The following is a 20,105-nucleotide window of genomic DNA, read 5'->3' as shown; positions in this document are numbered from 1 at the left end:
TTCAAATGCAACCCATCCCTAAATATTATACCATGTACTTCCAGAGTTGTTGTTTATTTCACAGAACTTCAAACTCAAAAGGTAAGCACTTACAACCATGAAGCTGTATTTCTATGAGGTTTCAAGATATCTGAAATTCAAAACTGCAATGTTCAGCCAGTTGGCCTGCATCACTGTTCTCATCCGAGGCCGTTCCTGCTATGGGCACTGTGGAAGAAGTGCCCACCTTTTTATCCCTTGAAAGGCCCTCAAGGCACCAAACCATTAAGTAGCTCCTCCCACATTTTTTCCGCTCTTTTCCGAGCTTGCTTGGTGAAGATTTTGAAAGTATAGAGAGATGGTTTTCTGTAGTGGGGATAGTGCAACAATTGCTCACCTAACATAGAAGCACTTACTAACTAAAGAAAAATAGAAAGAACTCCTGTTAGGTGAGCACCTGATGTTCAAATGCAACCCATCCCTAAATATTATACCATGTACTTCCAGAGTTGTTGTTTATTTCACAGAACTTCAAACTCAAAAGGTAAGCACTTACAACCATGAAGCTGTATTTCTATGAGGTTTCAAGATATCTGAAATTCAAAACTGCAATGTTCAGCCAGTTGGCCTGCATCACTGTTCTCATCCGAGGCCGTTCCTGCTATGGGCACTGTGGAAGAAGTGCCCACCTTTTTATCCCTTGAAAGGCCCTCAAGGCACCAAACCATTAAGTAGCTCCTCCCACATTTTTCCCGCTCTTTTCCGAGCTTGCTTGGTGAAGATTTTGAAAGTATAGAGAGATGGTTTTCTGTAGTGGGGATATTGCAACAATTGCTCACCTAACATAGACGCACTTACTAACTAAAGAAAAATAGAAAGAACTCCTGTTAGGTGAACACCTGATGCTCAAATGCAATCCATCCCTAAATAGTATACCATGTACTTCCAGAGTTGTTGTTTATTTCACAGAACTTCAAACTCAAAAGGTAAGCACTTATAACCATGAAGCTGTATTTCTATGAGGTTTCAAGACATCTGAAATTCAAAACTGCAATGTTCAGCCAGTTGGCCTGCATCACTGTTGTCATCCGAGGCCGTTCCTGCTATGGGCACTGTGGAGAAGTGCCCACCTTTTTATCCCTTGAAAGGCCCTCAAGGCACCAGACCATTAAGTAGCTCCTCCCACATTTTTCCCGCTCTTTTCTGAGCTTGCTTGGTGAAGATTTTGAAAGTATAGAGAGATGGTTTTCTGTAGTGGGGATATTGCAACAATTGCTCACCTAACATAGAAGCACTTACTAACTAAAGAAAAATAGAAAGAACTCCTGTTAGGTGAACACCTGATGCTCAAATGCAATCCATCCCTAAATAGTATACCATGTACTTCCAGAGTTGTTGTTTATTTCACAGAACTTCAAACTCAAAAGGTAAGCACTTATAACCATGAAGCTGTATTTCTATGAGGTTTCAAGACATCTGAAATTCAAAACTGCAATGTTCAGCCAGTTGGCCTGCATCGCTGTTGTCATCCGAGGCCGTTACTGTTATGGGCACTGTGGAAGAAGTGCTCGCCTTTTTATCCCTTGAAAGGCCCTGAAGGCACCAAACCATTAAGAAGCTCCTCCCACATTTTTCCCGCTCTTTTCTGAGCTTGCTTGGTGAAGATTTTGAAAGTAAAGAGATGGTTTTCTGTAGTGGAGATATTGCAACAATTGCTCACCTAACATGGAAGCACTTACTAACTAAAGAAAAATAGAAAGAACTCCTGTTAGGTGAGCACCTGATGTTCAAATGCAACCCATCCCTAAATATTATACCATGTACTTCCAGAGTTGTTGTTTATTTCACAGAACTTCAAACTCAAAAGGTAAGCACTTACAACCATGAAGCTGTATTTCTATGAGGTTTCAAGATATCTGAAATTCAAAACTGCAATGTTCAGCCAGTTGGCCTGCATCACTGTTCTCATCCGAGGCCGTTCCTGCTATGGGCACTGTGGAGAAGTGCCCACCTTTTCATCCCTTGAAAGGCCCTCAAGGCAACCAGACCATTAAGTAGCTCCTCCCACATTTTTCCTGCTCTTTTCTGAGCTTGCTTGGTGAAGATTTTGAAAGTATAGAGAGATGGTTTTCTGTAGTGGGGATATTGCAACAATTGCTCACCTAACATGGAAGCACGTACTAACTAAAGAAAAATAGAAAGAACTCCTGTTAGGTGAACACCTGATGCTCAAATGCAATCCATCCCTAAATATTATACCATGTACTTCCAGAGTTGTTGTTTATTTCACAGAACTTCAAACTCAAAAGGTAAGCACTTACAAGCTTAAAGCTGTATTTCTATGAGGTTTCAAGGCATCTGAAATTCAAAACTGCAATGTTCAGCCAAAGGGTCTGCATCCCTGTTCTTGTCAGAGGCTGTTTCAGGTATGGGCACTGTGGAATAAGTGCTCGCCTTTTTAGCCCTTGAAAGGCCCTCAAGGCACCAAACCATTAAGTAGCTCCTCCCACATTTTTCCCGCTCTTTTCCAAGCTTGCTTGGTGAAGATTTTGAAAGTATAGAGAGATGGTTTTCTGTAGTGGGGATAGTGCAACAATTGCTCACCTAACATAGAAGCACTTACTAACTAAAGAAAAATAGAAAGAACTCCTGTTAGGTGAACACCTGATGCTCAAATGCAATCCATCCCTAAATAGTATACCATGTACTTCCAGAGTTGTTGTTTATTTCACAGAACTTCAAACTCAAAAGGTAAGCACTTATAACCATGAAGCTGTATTTCTATGAGGTTTCAAGACATCTGAAATTCAAAACTGCAATGTTCAGCCAGTTGGCCTGCATCACTGTTGTCATCCGAGGCCGTTCCTGCTATGGGCACTGTGGAGAAGTGCCCACCTTTTTATCCCTTGAAAGGCCCTCAAGGCACCAGACCATTAAGTAGCTCCTCCCACATGTTTCCCGCTCTTTTCCGAGCTTGCTTGGTGAAGATTTTGAAAGTATAGAGAGATGGTTTTCTGTAGTGGGGATAGTGCAACAATTGCTCACCTAACATAGAAGCACTTACTAACTAAAGAAAAATAGAAAGAACTCCTGTTAGGTGAGCACCTGATGTTCAAATGCAACCCATCCCTAAATATTATACCATGTACTTCCAGAGTTGTTGTTTATTTCACAGAACTTCAAACTCAAAAGGTAAGCACTTACAACCATGAAGCTGTATTTCTATGAGGTTTCAAGATATCTGAAATTCAAAACTGCAATGTTCAGCCAGTTGGCCTGCATCACTGTTCTCATCCGAGGCCGTTCCTGCTATGGGCACTGTGGAAGAAGTGCCCACCTTTTTATCCCTTGAAAGGCCCTCAAGGCACCAAACCATTAAGTAGCTCCTCCCACATTTTTTCCGCTCTTTTCCGAGCTTGCTTGGTGAAGATTTTGAAAGTATAGAGAGATGGTTTTCTGTAGTGGGGATAGTGCAACAATTGCTCACCTAACATAGAAGCACTTACTAACTAAAGAAAAATAGAAAGAACTCCTGTTAGGTGAGCACCTGATGTTCAAATGCAACCCATCCCTAAATATTATACCATGTACTTCCAGAGTTGTTGTTTATTTCACAGAACTTCAAACTCAAAAGGTAAGCACTTACAACCATGAAGCTGTATTTCTATGAGGTTTCAAGATATCTGAAATTCAAAACTGCAATGTTCAGCCAGTTGGCCTGCATCACTGTTCTCATCCGAGGCCGTTCCTGCTATGGGCACTGTGGAAGAAGTGCCCACCTTTTTATCCCTTGAAAGGCCCTCAAGGCACCAAACCATTAAGTAGCTCCTCCCACATTTTTCCCGCTCTTTTCCGAGCTTGCTTGGTGAAGATTTTGAAAGTATAGAGAGATGGTTTTCTGTAGTGGGGATATTGCAACAATTGCTCACCTAACATAGACGCACTTACTAACTAAAGAAAAATAGAAAGAACTCCTGTTAGGTGAACACCTGATGCTCAAATGCAATCCATCCCTAAATAGTATACCATGTACTTCCAGAGTTGTTGTTTATTTCACAGAACTTCAAACTCAAAAGGTAAGCACTTATAACCATGAAGCTGTATTTCTATGAGGTTTCAAGACATCTGAAATTCAAAACTGCAATGTTCAGCCAGTTGGCCTGCATCACTGTTGTCATCCGAGGCCGTTCCTGCTATGGGCACTGTGGAGAAGTGCCCACCTTTTTATCCCTTGAAAGGCCCTCAAGGCACCAGACCATTAAGTAGCTCCTCCCACATTTTTCCCGCTCTTTTCTGAGCTTGCTTGGTGAAGATTTTGAAAGTATAGAGAGATGGTTTTCTGTAGTGGGGATATTGCAACAATTGCTCACCTAACATAGAAGCACTTACTAACTAAAGAAAAATAGAAAGAACTCCTGTTAGGTGAACACCTGATGCTCAAATGCAATCCATCCCTAAATAGTATACCATGTACTTCCAGAGTTGTTGTTTATTTCACAGAACTTCAAACTCAAAAGGTAAGCACTTATAACCATGAAGCTGTATTTCTATGAGGTTTCAAGACATCTGAAATTCAAAACTGCAATGTTCAGCCAGTTGGCCTGCATCGCTGTTGTCATCCGAGGCCGTTACTGTTATGGGCACTGTGGAAGAAGTGCTCGCCTTTTTATCCCTTGAAAGGCCCTGAAGGCACCAAACCATTAAGAAGCTCCTCCCACATTTTTCCCGCTCTTTTCTGAGCTTGCTTGGTGAAGATTTTGAAAGTAAAGAGATGGTTTTCTGTAGTGGAGATATTGCAACAATTGCTCACCTAACATGGAAGCACTTACTAACTAAAGAAAAATAGAAAGAACTCCTGTTAGGTGAGCACCTGATGTTCAAATGCAACCCATCCCTAAATATTATACCATGTACTTCCAGAGTTGTTGTTTATTTCACAGAACTTCAAACTCAAAAGGTAAGCACTTACAACCATGAAGCTGTATTTCTATGAGGTTTCAAGATATCTGAAATTCAAAACTGCAATGTTCAGCCAGTTGGCCTGCATCACTGTTCTCATCCGAGGCCGTTCCTGCTATGGGCACTGTGGAGAAGTGCCCACCTTTTCATCCCTTGAAAGGCCCTCAAGGCAACCAGACCATTAAGTAGCTCCTCCCACATTTTTCCTGCTCTTTTCTGAGCTTGCTTGGTGAAGATTTTGAAAGTATAGAGAGATGGTTTTCTGTAGTGGGGATATTGCAACAATTGCTCACCTAACATGGAAGCACGTACTAACTAAAGAAAAATAGAAAGAACTCCTGTTAGGTGAACACCTGATGCTCAAATGCAATCCATCCCTAAATATTATACCATGTACTTCCAGAGTTGTTGTTTATTTCACAGAACTTCAAACTCAAAAGGTAAGCACTTACAAGCTTAAAGCTGTATTTCTATGAGGTTTCAAGGCATCTGAAATTCAAAACTGCAATGTTCAGCCAAAGGGTCTGCATCCCTGTTCTTGTCAGAGGCTGTTTCAGGTATGGGCACTGTGGAATAAGTGCTCGCCTTTTTAGCCCTTGAAAGGCCCTCAAGGCACCAAACCATTAAGTAGCTCCTCCCACATTTTTCCCGCTCTTTTCCAAGCTTGCTTGGTGAAGATTTTGAAAGTATAGAGAGATGGTTTTCTGTAGTGGGGATAGTGCAACAATTGCTCACCTAACATAGAAGCACTTACTAACTAAAGAAAAATAGAAAGAACTCCTGTTAGGTGAACACCTGATGCTCAAATGCAATCCATCCCTAAATAGTATACCATGTACTTCCAGAGTTGTTGTTTATTTCACAGAACTTCAAACTCAAAAGGTAAGCACTTATAACCATGAAGCTGTATTTCTATGAGGTTTCAAGACATCTGAAATTCAAAACTGCAATGTTCAGCCAGTTGGCCTGCATCACTGTTGTCATCCGAGGCCGTTCCTGCTATGGGCACTGTGGAGAAGTGCCCACCTTTTTATCCCTTGAAAGGCCCTCAAGGCACCAGACCATTAAGTAGCTCCTCCCACATTTTTCCCGCTCTTTTCTGAGCTTGCTTGGTGAAGATTTTGAAAGTATAGAGAGATGGTTTTCTGTAGTGGGGATATTGCAACAATTGCTCACCTAACATGGAAGCACTTACTAACTAAAGAAAAATAGAAAGAACTCCTGTTAGGTGAACACCTGATGCTCAAATGCAATCCATCCCTAAATATTATACCATGTACTTCCAGAGTTGTTGTTTATTTCACAGAACTTCAAACTCAAAAGGTAAGCACTTACACGCTTGAAGCTGTATTTCTATGAGGTTTCAAGGCATCTGAAATTCAAAACTGCAATGTTCAGCCAAAGGGTCTGCATCCCTGTTCTTGTCAGAGGCTGTTTCTGGTATGGGCACTGTGGAATAAGTGCTCGCCTTTTTATCCCTTGAAAGGCCCTGAATGCACCAAACCATTAAGTAGCTCCTCCCACATTTTTCCCGCTCTTTTCTGAGCTTGCTTGGTGAAGATTTTGAAAGTATAGAGAGATGGTTTTCTGTTGTGGGGATATTGCAACAATTGCTCACCTAACATGGAAGCACTTACTAACTAAAGAAAAATAGAAAGAACTCCTGTTAGGTGAACACCTGATGCTCAAATGCAATCCATCCCTAAATATTATACCATGTACTTCCAGAGTTGTTGTTTATTTCACAGAACTTCAAACTCAAAAGGTAAGCACTTACAAGCTTGAAGCTGTATTTCTATGAGGGTTCAAGACATCTGAAATTCAAAACTGCAATGTTCAGCCAAAGGGTCTGCATCCCTGTTCTTGTCTGAGGCTGTTCCTGGTATGGGCACTGTGGAAGAAGTTCTAGCCTTTTTATCCCTTGAAAGTCCCTGAAGGCACCAAACCATTAAGAAGCTCCTCCCACATTTTTCCCGCTCTTTTCTGAGCTTGCTTGGTGAAGATTTTGAAAGTATAGAGAGATGGTTTTCTGTAGTGGAGATATTGCAACAATTGCTCACCTAACATGGAAGCACTTACTAACTAAAGAAAAATAGAAAGAACTCCTGTTAGGTGAGCACCTGATGTTCAAATGCAACCCATCCCTAAATATTATACCATGTACTTCCAGAGTTGTTGTTTATTTCACAGAACTTCAAACTCAAAAGGTAAGCACTTACAACCATGAAGCTGTATTTCTATGAGGTTTCAAGATATCTGAAATTCAAAACTGCAATGTTCAGCCAGTTGGCCTGCATCACTGTTCTCATCCGAGGCCGTTCCTGCTATGGGCACTGTGGAAGAAGTGCCCACATTTTTATCCCTTGAAAGGCCCTCAAGGCACCAAACCATTAAGTAGCTCCTCCCACATTGTTCCCGCTCTTTTCCGAGCTTGCTTGGTGAAGATTTTGAAAGTATAGAGAGATGGTTTTCTGTAGTGGGGATAGTGCAACAATTGCTCACCTAACATAGAAGCACTTACTAACTAAAGAAAAATAGAAAGAACTCCTGTTAGGTGAACACCTGATGCTCAAATGCAATCCATCCCTAAATAGTATACCATGTACTTCCAGAGTTGTTGTTTATTTCACAGAACTTCAAACTCAAAAGGTAAGCACTTATAACCATGAAGCTGTATTTCTATGAGGTTTCAAGACATCTGAAATTCAAAACTGCAATGTTCAGCCAGTTGGCCTGCATCACTGTTGTCATCCGAGGCCGTTCCTGCTATGGGCACTGTGGAGAAGTGCCCACCTTTTTATCCCTTGAAAGGCCCTCAAGGCACCAGACCATTAAGTAGCTCCTCCCACATTTTTCCCGCTCTTTTCTGAGCTTGCTTGGTGAAGATTTTGAAAGTATAGAGAGATGGTTTTCTGTAGTGGGGATATTGCAACAATTGCTCACCTAACATGGAAGCACTTACTAACTAAAGAAAAATAGAAAGAACTCCTGTTAGGTGAACACCTGATGCTCAAATGCAATCCATCCCTAAATATTATACCATGTACTTCCAGAGTTGTTGTTTATTTTACAGAACTTCAAACTCAAAAGGTAAGCACTTACAAGCTTGAAGCTGTATTTCTATGAGGTTTCAAGGCATCTGAAATTCAAAACTGCAATGTTCAGCCAAAGGATCTGCATCCCTGTTCTTGTCAGAGGCTGTTTCTGGTATGGGCACTGTGGAATAAGTGCTCGCCTTTTTATCCCTTGAAAGGCCCTGAAGGCACCAACCATTAAGTAGCTCCTCCCACATTTTTCCCGCTCTTTTCTGAGCTTGCCTGGTGAAGATTTTGAAAGTATAGAGAGATGGTTTTCTGTAGTGGGGATATTGCAACAATTGCTCACCTAACATGGAAGCACTTACTAACTAAAGAAAAATAGAAAGAACTCCTGTTAGGTGAACACCTGATGCTCAAATGCAATCCATCCCTAAATATTATACCATGTACTTCCAGAGTTGTTGTTTATTTCACAGAACTTCAAACTCAAAAGGTAAGCACTTACAAGCTTGAAGCTGTATTTCTATGAGGTTTCAAGACATCTGAAATTCAAAACTGCAATGTTCAGCCAAAGGGTCTGCATCCCTGTTCTTGTCTGAGGCTGTTCCTGGTATGGCCACTGTGGAAGAAGTTCTAGCCTTTTTATCCCTTGAAAGTCCCTGAAGGCACCAATCCATTAAGAAGCTCCTCCCACATGTTTCCCGCTCTTTTCTGAGCTTGCTTGGTGAAGATTTTGAAAGTATAGAGAGATGGTTTTCTGTAGTGGAGATATTGCAACAATTGCTCACCTAACATGGAAGCACTTACCAACTAAAGAAAAATAGAAAGAACTCCTGTTAGGTGAGCACCTGATGTTCAAATGCAATCCATCCTAAATATTATAACATACACTTCCAAAATTGCTGTTTAGTTCACAGAACTTCAACCTCAAAAGGGAAGCACTTACACAAATATAAAATGCAGGTGCCAACCTTGAAGCTGTATTTCTGTGAGGTTCCAAGACATCTGAAATTCAAAACTGCAATGTTCAGCCAGTGGGTCTGCATCCCTGTTCTTGTCTGAGGCTGGTATGGGCACTGTGGAATAAGTGCTCGCCTTTTTATCCCTTGAAAGGCCCTGAAGGCACCAAACATTTAAGTAGCTCCTCCCACATTTTTCCCGCTCTTTTCTGAGCTTGCTTGGTGAAGATTTTGAAAGTATAGAGAGATGGTTTTCTGTAGTGGGGATATTGCAACAATTGCTCACCTAACATGGAAGCACTTACTAACTAAAGAAAAATAGAAAGAACTCCTGTTAGGTGAACACCTGATGCTCAAATGCAATCCATCCCTAAATATTATACCATGTACTTCCAGAGTTGTTGTTTATTTCACAGAACTTCAAACTCAAAAGGTAAGCACTTACAAGCTTGAAGCTGTATTTCTATGAGGTTTCAAGACATCTGAAATTCAAAACTGCAATGTTCAGCCAAAGGGTCTGCATCCCTGTTCTTGTCTGAGGCTGTTCCTGGTATGGGCACTGTGGAAGAAGTTCTAGCCTTTTTATCCCTTGAAAGTCCCTGAAGGCACCAAACCATTAAGAAGCTCCTCCCACATTTTAAGCACTTATAACCATGAAGCTTGCTTGTCATCCGAGGCCGTTCCTGCTATGGGCACTGTGGAGAAGTGCCCACCTTTTTATCCCTTGAAAGGCCCTCAAGGCACCAGACCATTAAGTAGCTCCTCCCACATTTTTCCCGCTCTTTTCTGAGCTTGCTTGGTGAAGATTTTGAAAGTATAGAGAGATGGTTTTCTGTAGTGGGGATATTGCAACAATTGCTCACCTAACATGGAAGCACTTACTAACTAAAGAAAAATAGAAAGAACTCCTGTTAGGTGAGCACCTGATGTTCAAATGCAATCCATCCTAAATATTATAACATACACTTCCAAAATTGCTGTTCAGTTCACAGAACTTCAACCTCAAAAGGGAAGCACTTACACATATATAAAACGCAGGTGCCAACCTTGAAGCTGTATTTCTATGAGGTTTCAAGATATCTGAAATTCAAAACTGCAATGTTCAGCCAGTTGGCCTGCATCACTGTTCTCATCCGAGGCCGTTCCTGCTATGGGCACTGTGGAAGAAGTGCCCACCTTTTTATCCCTTGAAAGGCCCTCAAGGCACCAAACCATTAAGTAGCTCCTCCCACATGTTTCCCGCTCTTTTCCGAGCTTGCTTGGTGAAGATTTTGAAAGTATAGAGAGATGGTTTTCTGTAGTGGGGATAGTGCAACAATTGCTCACCTAACATAGAAGCACTTACTAACTAAAGAAAAATAGAAAGAACTCCTGTTAGGTGAACACCTGATGCTCAAATGCAATCCATCCCTAAATAGTATACCATGTACTTCCAGAGTTGTTGTTTATTTCACAGAACTTCAAACTCAAAAGGTAAGCACTTATAACCATGAAGCTGTATTTCTATGAGGTTTCAAGACATCTGAAATTCAAAACTGCAATGTTCAGCCAGTTGGCCTGCATCACTGTTGTCATCCGAGGCCGTTCCTGCTATGGGCACTGTGGAGAAGTGCCCACCTTTTTATCCCTTGAAAGGCCCTCAAGGCACCAGACCATTAAGTAGCTCCTCCCACATTTTTCCCGCTCTTTTCTGAGCTTGCTTGGTGAAGATTTTGAAAGTATAGAGAGATGGTTTTCTGTAGTGGGGATATTGCAACAATTGCTCACCTAACATGGAAGCACTTACTAACTAAAGAAAAATAGAAAGAACTCCTGTTAGGTGAACACCTGATGCTCAAATGCAATCCATCCCAAAATATTATACCATGTACTTCCAGAGTTGTTGTTTATTTCACAGAACTTCAAACTCAAAAGGTAAGCACTTACAAGCTTGAAGCTGTATTTCTATGAGGTTTCAAGGCATCTGAAATTCAAAACTGCAATGTTCAGCCAAAGGATCTGCATCCCTGTTCTTGTCAGAGGCTGTTTCTGGTATGGGCACTGTGGAATAAGTGCTCGCCTTTTTATCCCTTGAAAGGCCCTGAAGGCACCAAACCATTAAGTAGCTCCTCCCACATTTTTCCCGCTCTTTTCTGAGCTTGCCTGGTGAAGATTTTGAAAGTATAGAGAGATGGTTTTCTGTAGTGGGGATATTGCAACAATTGCTCACCTAACATGGAAGCACTTACTAACTAAAGAAAAATAGAAAGAACTCCTGTTAGGTGAACACCTGATGCTCAAATTCAATCCATCCCTAAATATTATACCATGTACTTCCAGAGTTGTTGTTTATTTCACAGAACTTCAAACTCAAAAGGTAAGCACTTACAAGCTTGAAGCTGTATTTCTATGAGGTTTCAAGACATCTGAAATTCAAAACTGCAATGTTCAGCCAAAGGGTCTGCATCCCTGTTCTTGTCTGAGGCTGTTCCTGGTATGGGCACTGTGGAAGAAGTTCTAGCCTTTTTATCCCTTGAAAGTCCCTGAAGGCACCAAACCATTAAGAAGCTCCTCCCACATTTTTCCCGCTCTTTTCTGAGCTTGCTTGGTGAAGATTTTGAAAGTATAGAGAGATGGTTTTCTGTAGTGGAGATATTGCAACAATTGCTCACCTAACATGGAAGCACTTACTAACTAAAGAAAAATAGAAAGAACTCCTGTTAGGTGAGCACCTGATGTTCAAATGCAATCCATCCTAAATATTATAACATACACTTCCAAAATTGCTGTTTAGTTCACAGAACTTCAACCTCAAAAGGGAAGCACTTACACATATATAAAACGCAGGTGCCAACCTTGAAGCTGTATTTCTGTGAGGTTCCAAGACATCTGAAATTCAAAACTGCAATGTTCAGCCAGTGGGTCTGCATCCCTGTTCTTGTCTGAGGCTGGTATGGGCACTGTGGAATAAGTGCTCGCCTTTTTATCCCTTGAAAGGCCCTGAAGGCACCAAACCATTAAGTAGCTCCTCCCACATTTTTCCCGCTCTTTTCTGAGCTTGCTTGGTGAAGATTTTGAAAGTATAGAGAGATGGTTTTCTGTAGTGGGGATATTGCAACAATTGCTCACCTAGCATGGAAGCACTTACTAACTAAAGAAAAATAGAAACAACTCCTGTTAGGTGAACACCTGATGCTCAAATGCAATCCATCCCTAAATATTATACCAAGTACTTCCAGAGTTGTTGTTTATTTCACAGAACTTCAAACTCAAAAGGTAAGCACTTACAAGCTTGAAGCTGTATTTCAATGAGGTTTCAAGACATCTGAAATTCAAAACTGCAATGTTCAGCCAAAGGGTCTGCATCCCTGTTCTTGTCTGAGGCTGTTCCTGGTATGGGCACTGTGGAAGAAGTTCTAGCCTTTTTATCCCTTGAAAGTCCCTGAAGGCACCAAACCATTAAGAAGCTCCTCCCACATTTTTAAGCACTTATAACCATGAAGCTTGCTTGTCATCCGAGGCCGTTCCTGCTATGGGCACTGTGGAGAAGTGCCCACCTTTTTATCCCTTGAAAGGCCCTTAAGGAACCAGACCATTAAGTAGCTCCTCCCACATTTTTCCCGCTCTTTTCTGAGCTTGCTTGGTGAAGATTTTGAAAGTATAGAGAGATGGTTTTCTGTAGTGGGGATATTGCAGCAATTGCTCACCTAACATGGAAGCACTTACTAACTAAAGAAAAATAGAAAGAACTCCTGTTAGGTGAGCACCTGATGTTCAAATGCAATCCATCCTAAATATTATAACATACACTTCCAAAATTGCTGTTTAGTTCACAGAACTTCAACCTCAAAAGGGAAGCACTTACACATATATAAAACGCAGGTGCCAACCTTGAAGCTGTATTTCTGTGAGGTTCCAAGACATCTGAAATTCAAAACTGCAATGTTCAGCCAGTGGGTCTGCATCCCTGTTCTTGTCTGAGGCTGGTATGGGCACTGTGGAGAAGTGCCCACCTTTTTATCCCTTGAAAGGCCCTCAAGGCACCAGACCATTAAGTAGCTCCTCCCACATTTTTCCCGCTCTTTTCTGAGCTTGCTTGGTGAAGATTTTGAAAGTATAGAGAGATGGTTTTCTGTAGTGGGGATATTGCAACAATTGCTCACCTAACATGGAAGCACTTACTAACTAAAGAAAAATAGAAAGAACTCCTGTTAGGTGAACACCTGATGCTCAAATGCAATCCATCCCTAAATATTATACCATGTACTTCCAGAGTTGTTGTTTATTTCACAGAACTTCAAACTCAAAAGGTAAGCACTTACAAGCTTGAAGCTGTATTTCTATGAGGTTTCAAGGAATCTGAAATTCAAAACTGCAATGTTCAGCCAAAGGGTCTGCATCCCTGTTCATGTCTGAGGCTGTTACTGGTATGGGCACTGTGGAAGAAGTTCTAGCCTTTTTATCCCTTGAAAGTCCCTGAAGGCACCAAACCATTAAGAAGCTCCTCCCACATTTTTCCCGCTCTTTTCTGAGCTTGCTTGGTGAAGATTTTGAAAGTATAGAGAGATGGTTTTCTGTAGTGGAGATATTGCAACAATTGCTCACCTAACATGGAAGCACTTACTAACTAAAGAAAAATAGAAAGAACTCCTGTTAGGTGAGCACCTGATGTTCAAATGCAACCCATCCCTAAATATTATACCATGTACTTCCAGAGTTGTTGTTTATTTCACAGAACTTCAAACTCAAAAGGTAAGCACTTACAACCATGAAGCTGTATTTCTATGAGGTTTCAAGATATCTGAAATTCAAAACTGCAATGTTCAGCCAGTTGGCCTGCATCACTGTTCTCATCCGAGGCCGTTCCTGCTATGGGCACTGTGGAAGAAGTGCCCACATTTTTATCCCTTGAAAGGCCCTCAAGGCACCAAACCATTAAGTAGCTCCTCCCACATTGTTCCCGCTCTTTTCCGAGCTTGCTTGGTGAAGATTTTGAAAGTATAGAGAGATGGTTTTCTGTAGTGGGGATAGTGCAACAATTGCTCACCTAACATAGAAGCACTTACTAACTAAAGAAAAATAGAAAGAACTCCTGTTAGGTGAACACCTGATGCTCAAATGCAATCCATCCCTAAATAGTATACCATGTACTTCCAGAGTTGTTGTTTATTTCACAGAACTTCAAACTCAAAAGGTAAGCACTTATAACCATGAAGCTGTATTTCTATGAGGTTTCAAGACATCTGAAATTCAAAACTGCAATGTTCAGCCAGTTGGCCTGCATCACTGTTGTCATCCGAGGCCGTTCCTGCTATGGGCACTGTGGAGAAGTGCCCACCTTTTTATCCCTTGAAAGGCCCTCAAGGCACCAGACCATTAAGTAGCTCCTCCCACATTTTTCCCGCTCTTTTCTGAGCTTGCTTGGTGAAGATTTTGAAAGTATAGAGAGATGGTTTTCTGTAGTGGGGATATTGCAACAATTGCTCACCTAACATGGAAGCACTTACTAACTAAAGAAAAATAGAAAGAACTCCTGTTAGGTGAACACCTGATGCTCAAATGCAATCCATCCCTAAATATTATACCATGTACTTCCAGAGTTGTTGTTTATTTTACAGAACTTCAAACTCAAAAGGTAAGCACTTACAAGCTTGAAGCTGTATTTCTATGAGGTTTCAAGGCATCTGAAATTCAAAACTGCAATGTTCAGCCAAAGGATCTGCATCCCTGTTCTTGTCAGAGGCTGTTTCTGGTATGGGCACTGTGGAATAAGTGCTCGCCTTTTTATCCCTTGAAAGGCCCTGAAGGCACCAACCATTAAGTAGCTCCTCCCACATTTTTCCCGCTCTTTTCTGAGCTTGCCTGGTGAAGATTTTGAAAGTATAGAGAGATGGTTTTCTGTAGTGGGGATATTGCAACAATTGCTCACCTAACATGGAAGCACTTACTAACTAAAGAAAAATAGAAAGAACTCCTGTTAGGTGAACACCTGATGCTCAAATGCAATCCATCCCTAAATATTATACCATGTACTTCCAGAGTTGTTGTTTATTTCACAGAACTTCAAACTCAAAAGGTAAGCACTTACAAGCTTGAAGCTGTATTTCTATGAGGTTTCAAGACATCTGAAATTCAAAACTGCAATGTTCAGCCAAAGGGTCTGCATCCCTGTTCTTGTCTGAGGCTGTTCCTGGTATGGGCACTGTGGAAGAAGTTCTAGCCTTTTTATCCCTTGAAAGTCCCTGAAGGCACCAAACCATTAAGAAGCTCCTCCCACATTTTTCCCGCTCTTTTCTGAGCTTGCTTGGTGAAGATTTTGAAAGTATAGAGAGATGGTTTTCTGTAGTGGAGATATTGCAACAATTGCTCACCTAACATGGAAGCACTTACCAACTAAAGAAAAATAGAAAGAACTCCTGTTAGGTGAGCACCTGATGTTCAAATGCAATCCATCCTAAATATTATAACATACACTTCCAAAATTGCTGTTTAGTTCACAGAACTTCAACCTCAAAAGGGAAGCACTTACACAAATATAAAACGCAGGTGCCAACCTTGAAGCTGTATTTCTGTGAGGTTCCAAGACATCTGAAATTCAAAACTGCAATGTTCAGCCAGTGGGTCTGCATCCCTGTTCTTGTCTGAGGCTGGTATGGGCACTGTGGAATAAGTGCTCGCCTTTTTATCCCTTGAAAGGCCCTGAAGGCACCAAACATTTAAGTAGCTCCTCCCACATTTTTCCCGCTCTTTTCTGAGCTTGCTTGGTGAAGATTTTGAAAGTATAGAGAGATGGTTTTCTGTAGTGGGGATATTGCAACAATTGCTCACCTAACATGGAAGCACTTACTAACTAAAGAAAAATAGAAAGAACTCCTGTTAGGTGAACACCTGATGCTCAAATGCAATCCATCCCTAAATATTATACCATGTACTTCCAGAGTTGTTGTTTATTTCACAGAACTTCAAACTCAAAAGGTAAGCACTTACAAGCTTGAAGCTGTATTTCTATGAGGTTTCAAGACATCTGAAATTCAAAACTGCAATGTTCAGCCAAAGGGTCTGCATCCCTGTTCTTGTCTGAGGCTGTTCCTGGTATGGGCACTGTGGAAGAAGTTCTAGCCTTTTTATCCCTTGAAAGTCCCTGAAGGCACCAAACCATTAAGAAGCTCCTCCCACATTTTAAGCACTTATAACCATGAAGCTTGCTTGTCATCCGAGGCCGTTCCTGCTATGGGCACTGTGGAGAAGTGCCCACCTTTTTATCCCTTGAAAGGCCCTCAAGGCACCAGACCATTAAGTAGCTCCTCCCACATTTTTCCCGCTCTTTTCTGAGCTTGCTTGGTGAAGATTTTGAAAGTATAGAGAGATGGTTTTCTGTAGTGGGGATATTGCAACAATTGCTCACCTAACATGGAAGCACTTACTAACTAAAGAAAAATAGAAAGAACTCCTGTTAGGTGAGCACCTGATGTTCAAATGCAATCCATCCTAAATATTATAACATACACTTCCAAAATTGCTGTTCAGTTCACAGAACTTCAACCTCAAAAGGGAAGCACTTACACATATATAAAACGCAGGTGCCAACCTTGAAGCTGTATTTCTATGAGGTTTCAAGATATCTGAAATTCAAAACTGCAATGTTCAGCCAGTTGGCCTGCATCACTGTTCTCATCCGAGGCCGTTCCTGCTATGGGCACTGTGGAAGAAGTGCCCACCTTTTTATCCCTTGAAAGGCCCTCAAGGCACCAAACCATTAAGTAGCTCCTCCCACATGTTTCCCGCTCTTTTCCGAGCTTGCTTGGTGAAGATTTTGAAAGTATAGAGAGATGGTTTTCTGTAGTGGGGATAGTGCAACAATTGCTCACCTAACATAGAAGCACTTACTAACTAAAGAAAAATAGAAAGAACTCCTGTTAGGTGAACACCTGATGCTCAAATGCAATCCATCCCTAAATAGTATACCATGTACTTCCAGAGTTGTTGTTTATTTCACAGAACTTCAAACTCAAAAGGTAAGCACTTATAACCATGAAGCTGTATTTCTATGAGGTTTCAAGACATCTGAAATTCAAAACTGCAATGTTCAGCCAGTTGGCCTGCATCACTGTTGTCATCCGAGGCCGTTCCTGCTATGGGCACTGTGGAGAAGTGCCCACCTTTTTATCCCTTGAAAGGCCCTCAAGGCACCAGACCATTAAGTAGCTCCTCCCACATTTTTCCCGCTCTTTTCTGAGCTTGCTTGGTGAAGATTTTGAAAGTATAGAGAGATGGTTTTCTGTAGTGGGGATATTGCAACAATTGCTCACCTAACATGGAAGCACTTACTAACTAAAGAAAAATAGAAAGAACTCCTGTTAGGTGAACACCTGATGCTCAAATGCAATCCATCCCTAAATATTATACCATGTACTTCCAGAGTTGTTGTTTATTTCACAGAACTTCAAACTCAAAAGGTAAGCACTTAAAAGCTTGAAGCTGTATTTCTATGAGGTTTCAAGGCATCTGAAATTCAAAACTGCAATGTTCAGCCAAAGGATCTGCATCCCTGTTCTTGTCAGAGGCTGTTTCTGGTATGGGCACTGTGGAATAAGTGCTCGCCTTTTTATCCCTTGAAAGGCCCTGAAGGCACCAAACCATTAAGTAGCTCCTCCCACATTTTTCCCGCTCTTTTCTGAGCTTGCCTGGTGAAGATTTTGAAAGTATAGAGAGATGGTTTTCTGTAGTGGGGATATTGCAACAATTGCTCACCTAACATGGAAGCACTTACTAACTAAAGAAAAATAGAAAGAACTCCTGTTAGGTGAACACCTGATGCTCAAATGCAATCCATCCCTAAATATTATACCATGTACTTCCAGAGTTGTTGTTTATTTTACAGAACTTCAAACTCAAAAGGTAAGCACTTACAAGCTTGAAGCTGTATTTCTATGAGGTTTCAAGGCATCTGAAATTCAAAACTGCAATGTTCAGCCAAAGGATCTGCATCCCTGTTCTTGTCTGAGGCTGTTCCTGGTATGGGCACTGTGGAAGAAGTTCTAGCCTTTTTATCCCTTGAAAGTCCCTGAAGGCACCAAACCATTAAGAAGCTCCTCCCACATTTTTCCCGCTCTTTTCTGAGCTTGCTTGGTGAAGATTTTGAAAGTATAGAGAGATGGTTTTCTGTAGTGGAGATATTGCAACAATTGCTCACCTAACATGGAAGCACTTACTAACTAAAGAAAAATAGAAAGAACTCCTGTTAGGTGAGCACCTGATGTTCAAATGCAATCCATCCTAAATATTATAACATACACTTCCAAAATTGCTGTTTAGTTCACAGAACTTCAACCTCAAAAGGGAAGCACTTACACATATATAAAACGCAGGTGCCAACCTTGAAGCTGTATTTCTGTGAGGTTCCAAGACATCTGAAATTCAAAACTGCAATGTTCAGCCAGTGGGTCTGCATCCCTGTTCTTGTCTGAGGCTGGTATGGGCACTGTGGAATAAGTGCTCGCCTTTTTATCCCTTGAAAGGCCCTGAAGGCACCAAACCATTAAGTAGCTCCTCCCACATTTTTCCCGCTCTTTTCTGAGCTTGCTTGGTGAAGATTTTGAAAGTATAGAGAGATGGTTTTCTGTAGTGGGGATATTGCAACAATTGCTCACCTAGCATGGAAGCACTTACTAACTAAAGAAAAATAGAAAGAACTCCTGTTAGGTGAACACCTGATGCTCAAATGCAATCCATCCCTAAATATTATACCAAGTACTTCCAGAGTTGTTGTTTATTTCACAGAACTTCAAACTCAAAAGGTAAGCACTTACAAGCTTGAAGCTGTATTTCAATGAGGTTTCAAGACATCTGAAATTCAAAACTGCAATGTTCAGCCAAAGGGTCTGCATCCCTGTTCTTGTCTGAGGCTGTTCCTGGTATGGGCACTGTGGAAGAAGTTCTAGCCTTTTTATCCCTTGAAAGTCCCTGAAGGCACCAAACCATTAAGAAGCTCCTCCCACATTTTTAAGCACTTATAACCATGAAGCTTGCTTGTCATCCGAGGCCGTTCCTGCTATGGGCACTGTGGAGAAGTGCCCACCTTTTTATCCCTTGAAAGGCCCTTAAGGAACCAGACCATTAAGTAGCTCCTCCCACATTTTTCCCGCTCTTTTCTGAGCTTGCTTGGTGAAGATTTTGAAAGTATAGAGAGATGGTTTTCTGTAGTGGGGATATTGCAGCAATTGCTCACCTAACATGGAAGCACTTACTAACTAAAGAAAAATAGAAAGAACTCCTGTTAGGTGAGCACCTGATGTTCAAATGCAATCCATCCTAAATATTATAACATACACTTCCAAAATTGCTGTTTAGTTCACAGAACTTCAACCTCAAAAGGGAAGCACTTACACATATATAAAACGCAGGTGCCAACCTTGAAGCTGTATTTCTGTGAGGTTCCAAGACATCTGAAATTCAAAACTGCAATGTTCAGCCAGTGGGTCTGCATCCCTGTTCTTGTCTGAGGCTGGTATGGGCACTGTGGAGAAGTGCCCACCTTTTTATCCCTTGAAAGGCCCTCAAGGCACCAGACCATTAAGTAGCTCCTCCCACATTTTTCCCGCTCTTTTCTGAGCTTGCTTGGTGAAGATTTTGAAAGTATAGAGAGATGGTTTTCTGTAGTGGGGATATTGCAACAATTGCTCACCTAACATGGAAGCACTTACTAACTAAAGAAAAATAGAAAGAACTCCTGTTAGGTGAACACCTGATGCTCAAATGCAATCCATCCCTAAATATTATACCATGTACTTCCAGAGTTGTTGTTTATTTCACAGAACTTCAAACTCAAAAGGTAAGCACTTACAAGCTTGAAGCTGTATTTCTATGAGGTTTCAAGGAATCTGAAATTCAAAACTGCAATGTTCAGCCAAAGGGTCTGCATCCCTGTTCATGTCTGAAGCTGTTACTGTTATGGGCACTGTGGAAGAAGTGCTCGCCTTTTTATCCCTTGAAAGGCCCTGAAGGCACCAAACCATTAAGAAGCTCCTCCCACATTTTTCCCGCTCTTTTCTGAGCTTGCTTGGTGAAGATTTTGAAAGTAAAGAGATGGTTTTCTGTAGTGGAGATATTGCAACAATTGCTCACCTAACATGGAAGCACTTACTAACTAAAGAAAAATAGAAAGAACTCCTGTTAGGTGAGCACCTGATGT

This window comes from Ambystoma mexicanum, chromosome 7q (genome assembly GCF_040938575.1).
Source record: "Ambystoma mexicanum isolate Mex_15411 chromosome 7q, UKY_AmexF1_1, whole genome shotgun sequence".
In the NCBI taxonomy this organism is placed as follows: Eukaryota; Metazoa; Chordata; class Amphibia; order Caudata; family Ambystomatidae; genus Ambystoma; species Ambystoma mexicanum.
This window is presented reverse-complemented; position numbering follows the sequence as displayed.